Source organism: Cyanistes caeruleus, chromosome 4, assembly GCF_971803275.1.
Source record: "Cyanistes caeruleus chromosome 4, bCyaCae1.hap1.1, whole genome shotgun sequence".
NCBI classification, from domain to species: Eukaryota; Metazoa; Chordata; class Aves; order Passeriformes; family Paridae; genus Cyanistes; species Cyanistes caeruleus.
In genome coordinates this window covers 21,771,439-21,777,428 of record NC_141704.1, presented here as the reverse complement: position 1 = coordinate 21,777,428, position 5,990 = coordinate 21,771,439, and positions in this window count along the sequence as shown.

Below are 5,990 nucleotides of genomic sequence, written 5' to 3'. Positions count from 1 at the left end.
GTGATCTTGAATTTACAAATTTGTTAGGATGTTCCTTTAAAGTGTAATGTTGTTTCCATAGCCTTGGACTTTCTGATACTGTGCAGCTGAATATTGTTGTTTGTTTAAGTGCAGTGTGATTAGCTGTCCTTGAAAATATCATCTGTGGCAGTTTGATCACATAACAAAATGCCAGGAGCCAAAGGACACAAGTGCATCCTCTACCTCCACCAGATATACTTACACATTCTGCAGCAGGTATATATTATTTTAGGCTTTGATTTGGGAAAATATTCCTAAGAAAGACAACAGAGAAAGATCTATCTAGTTAAAAGACACTGCCCTGAGGATATCTATGACTTTATATCTTGGCATTTGCAGAAAAAGACATTTAACTGTGTATATTTTCCAGTCATGGCCTTAGATTTATTCCCTCTGGAGTCCATCAACTGAACTAGTGTTAGACACCTAGACTTGGAAGGCCCAGTAATCCCTTTAACAATTTGAGCCTACCCTTTAATTAGGTTTGAAAACTCCCTGAAATGTGGCATGACTTTAAAACTGCAGAATCCTCAGAGTTTCCAATATGAACATTCTTTCAGTTAAAAAAAAAAAAAAAAGATAGGAATGTATTTGTTTGTATACAATTTAAAATTTAGGTTTTACAATTTTGAGTGCAGAGGATGCTTTTCTATAGGTACAACTTCTGAAGGGTTGATAAACCATTTGCTCTGCATGGGAAATCCATATTTTAATTATTTTTAAAATGTAATTAGATGAGTCATAAAATTTATTCAGATATGAACAACATGGTTCTTCTGTGATATTACTGCTCTTTAATTTGCAAAAATTTAAAGAAGTTCAGTGCAGCCTGGAAGATGTCTGTCTTTTGATCTGATGGGTAAAATTACCTGTGGAAATTTCATGCAGTGTAAGAATGATCAAACTAGCAATTACTTTTTGTGTTACTACTTGAAATTTTTTGAAGGATTTTTTTTTTTAATGTTACAATTGCCAAAAAGTCTTTAAAGACTAGACTGAGAATCAGAAAGCTTTCTTGGGTGAATGAAATTGAATGCTACAGATTTATGGCTGTTTTCCTTAGACTAATCTAGTAGCAAGTTTGTGAAATATAATACTGTTAAGCAGACTGAGAAATTTACAGCTTGAAAGTCTGTTTGAGAACATCATGAAGTCTAGCAGCTATGTGCACCCTCAAGCCTGCTAGTTTGGCTTGATTTATTCCTCCTTTCTCTCCTGTAGCTGAGTCTCTGGATTCTTGTAACACACGACTTTGCACAGTTATTTAAGTACATAGCAACATACTGAGGGAAAAAGTATAAATTGATAGAGCACCTTGATTAAGCACATTATCATCATCATTTTGCACAGCTTGTATCATCATAGAAGTAGAAAAGTGTGTGGAAAATCTGTTGCCAGGCATAACCTTCTTTCTGCATGGTCCAGTCCTTTGCTTCAGTGTCTACCCAATCTGTCCTAAAGTTGTGTGACTCCAGCCACTGTTCCTATCATCCCATCATCACCAGAACAGAGGAGTAGGTTTTAGTTCATATTTATGCCCTCCTATATAGTATATAACTATTTTGATTGACATGTAAAGACCATGATCTTCTCTCTCTGCAACCAGGCATCTACCTCACTCAGTTTTGATGCAAACATCTTTTTTTTCTGAAGTACCTTTGAGCAAAACACTGACTCAAATGGTGGGCTGTCAGGGCATTTGACTTAGAGGTTTTGCCTAGTTATATAAACCTATGTAATGACTTTTAACTAAATTGTTTTGTTTTAAACAGATTTCCTATTCTTGTATTGATTGCTGCTGCTCTGCTTTTTATTCTTCTTAATTTCTCCTCAGCAACATTTTCTACCCTTTAATGATAGTCCTCAGTGCTGAAAAAAGCATATATTGAGTATCTCATCATTAAAATATTGAAAAACACTGAATAAAACATATAGACTGCATTTTTATTCATAGAATTCCCATGCTTATTATCTAGGGACGTTACTCAAAATGGTAAAATTTAATCAGAAAAGGCAGACAGGTGTCTTATCTGAGTCTGTAGACCCTTCAGTCTAAATTTCACGTCTGGACTGTCATTTTGTTCTACATATTTGTGATACAATTCATGTATTACATGGGCACAAAGTGATGTTGACAGGTACAACTGCTACTTGACAACTTGTCCCAGACATTAATTTCCTTCTGCATTAAAAAGAAATAAAAAAAAATGTCACCTGAATATCCTCAGGACTTGCTCTTGCAAAGATTAATGTTTATAGTGGTTGGTCAAGAGAAATGCATGCCAATCAATCATGGTTCTTAAAATAGTTTGATATAGAATGCATTTAACAAAAAAATTCTTTCCTCCAAGACTGTTTTCTAACCCTCACCCAAATGGCATTCCTTAAGGAACATCTTTGAAGGAATCAAGTGATCATGTTCAGGAGTGAGGATTCACTGGCAGATCAAAAAAACAATTAAGAAAAAATTGAAAAGTGACCACAAGCAAACAGGATGTTCTATAGAACTATAATTTGAGATATAGAACTGTATTTCATAAGTATGACTACATACTATTTTATTTCAGGGAACCAAGTGCTTCTCAAGCTTGATTTTTCCAAGCAGGGATTTTTCTGCTAGCTGCTCTTACTCCTGTATTGCAGCACTTTACATATCTGATAGTTTCTATATTTGTCGCACCATTTGCAAGCAGCTGTACTTTTTGCACCACGACTTTGAGTTAGCTAACAGTCAGAGACAACTTTAACACAGGATTGCTATGCAAAAAAAGACCAGATATGGTTATTATTAAGCAATTACAGGCCTGGATGTCTCAGCAAATCACCGTGATCACAGCCCTGCTCTGTCTATTGATGGCAATCATGCTTCCTCATGCTGTGATCTTGTTAGAGCTCATAAGCAAAGCAGAGTGGGGCTTGTAAGGCAGCAAGATGAATTTACTTGGAAATATAGCAGAAAAATAACACCAAATGAATTAGGTAATTGAAGAGGTAGCATCTCATACAGTCAGCATTGCCAGTATATAGAATTTGATCCTGAAGCTTCTGGTAGTGGAATTTTTATTGTCTCCTGATTTTCTAGGCTACTAGGGAAAAATAGTTTTAAATTTAATTAAGGAGATTCTAGATAGCAAAAATAGATTTGAAAGATATCCCATGTGTATATGGTAAGATGGCAAATGCCTTCCTATGTTGCTCTTCTAAATACTCTACATTCTTGATGTTTGGTTTGCAATCTTTGCATACCTAGGCAGAAATGGAGCACTCCACAGCAATACCCTTATGATGAGACACAGCACCACAGAGCTCACCCCATTCTGACTTTAGAACCCCCACCTCTGCCAGGAGTGAAATACCTGACTCTCCTGTGCTTCAGGAGGAGCCTGAGGAACAGACTCTCTGTGCTGAGTGAGTCAAAAGCTGTGTTCTTGTACAATACCAAGTTTTTCTACAATATCAGGGAAAATGTACAATATTTTCATTACCACAGGAAAAGCTATCCCTGCACTGTTTCCCATGCCTGCTGCTTCTTATCCTCACATCATTAGTTCCCTTGTACTAAGTCAACCTCCTGTCAGCTGTACAACAAAGGATTTAAGATCTGAAGTGGGTTAGAACACATCACATTTGGGTTAAAAAAAAAGAGACAAAAAAATCATAATTAAAAGAAGATAAATTAATTTACAACAGTGGAAAAATCCCAGAAACATTATGGATTTTAAAAATCATCCTCACCATCTTCTTAAACAGTGATAACAATAACAATTTGTCTTAACTGAGGCTGTGTATAACAGACTTGCAATGAAAGGAAAAAAAAAAAAAAGCAGGAATAACTAAATGCTCCTTGGAACACCCAGGAGTGACCCATCATCTAACTGGGTCTGACATATGGGACCAGAGATTGAAAAAGAGGTTTTCCTGCATAAATTGTGTGTGCACCAGCCGGGAGGCACTGAGAGTGGGTCGCCTGGTTTGCCCATGCCAGACCTGATGGGCCTGCTGAGAAATGCTTTGCTCTCAGGCAAAGTGCTGGAAGGGTTCTATCAATTTTATTGAATTTATTTTAAAGGTCTTTGAGACATAATTTCTTTCTCTTTTCTGCAAGGCAATTCATTCCGTGGTTGATTGTCAGCACAGCTGAATAGTTTACATTAGCCCTACAGCAATATTAGGGCAAAGGTTTGTCCAAGAACAATGTAGCTACTAGAAATTGAAGGTGCCTTATTGTAAATACTTGGAGGCAGAAGAAGTCCCAAAGCAAAAGATTTGGTGAACTAGACAAATCCTTTATCACTTAACAGTCTGCAGCATTCTTTCATGTAGTTGAAAAAAAACTTCAGAAATCTGGGTAAATACAAGGTAGGAAGCCCTCTCCTACAGTTTAGCCTTTTCTATTCCAGATTAAAAGATTGAAGTGTTAGAATGAACACATAGAAGTTTTCTGTTTGGCATGTGGCAGATTGTCCCTTTGCCAAACATAAATACATAAATACATAAAGATCTCTGCAAAGGCTTCATCACATCTTGGCAGTAAAGAAAAACTGAGTCTGAGGTGAGAGATATATGAGATTGTTGCATGCAGTAAAAGAAGCAAATCAGGAAAGGATGTGCTACTTATCAAGATCTTCTTTACTTCCCCTTTGCAATCTAAATTACATTAGATCTTCTCTGGCCCTTGGGCAGACAGACTCTCTAAAGGAATAAAAATGTCAAGCAGAGACCTGAACTTCGCAAAAAAGCTGCAATGATCCAAGAAGTTCTTAACCCAGAGGTGTTTCTTGGAACGTTTCTTCTGGGGTTCTTCTCTTCTGCTGAACAGATGGGATCACAGAAGTATTCTCTTTGCATTTAAAGAAGCATTTAAAGAGGTGATCTGAGTTATTTTTCTTGATTTTGCCGGAATTGGATGATGAAAATTTCACCTTTTATTCCAGCAGAGCTGAAAAACCTCTCAACTCCAGCTGGTGCACCCTTGCAGGACTTCAGCTGTCTCTGAAGGGGCAGGTCAGCTCTGAGTTTTGAAGTCAGTTCACAGATTCACCCTAGGTCATTAGCAAATCAGAATAAAACCCTGATTTTGTTAATCAGGGATCATTATCTTGGTTCAAACACTGCACAAAAAAAAAAGATCATCATATAACTGTTAACAATTTTGTCCTTTGGGCCTGTCCCATGAGTTCCTGTTTCACACATGCAATTACTTTCCATGTATATAATTGGTTTTGAATTTCCTCGAATGACAGTGAATATTGCTTCCCTCTTAGACCATCAGTTATACTAAAATTAGCTCATCTTAAAACCATTGAAACTCACATGAAAAATATATTTTTAATATAACTGTCATTGCTCACTGCAGCTTGATTTTAATTTGGGGTCTGTAACAATTAAAGCATTTAGCTAATGAGACCATGTTGGAAATTACCAGAATAATGTAATATGCGATGCCTGATTATATTTTTTTAATGCTTAGGGTTTTTTAAGTACCTTTACAATAAATAAGAAGAAAAGAATAAAACATATTTCACTCATACAAAAAGATCCTAAGGCTGCCTTATCTTTCTTTTGTGTTCATACTGATTACAAAAGCTGCATCAGTCAGGTCTTGGGTGTTTCAGCAGCCAAGCAAACAAGTTTCTGTTTGCAGCTGTGCCAAGCAGAACACTGCCATCTAGTCGTCTGCGAGGTGGTGATTCCCAGTGCCGAGCTGGGACCTGTCCAAGTGTGGGCTGTACTTCTCCAAAGGGTCAGTTCTTTGCTGTTACGACTTGGTTTTAAGGAGGACTTTTCCTAAACTGCTTCTATATCAGCAGCAATGAGTTTGTTTCAGACTAATTTTTTTTTTTTTTTCCACTGTTTGTGGAATACCCCGAACAGAAAGAAAATAAAGCTGAAAAAATGATATGAAATAGAGTTTTAAATAGGTGATTTGAGTTATAATCAAGCATCACAGTGACCTGATAACACAAACT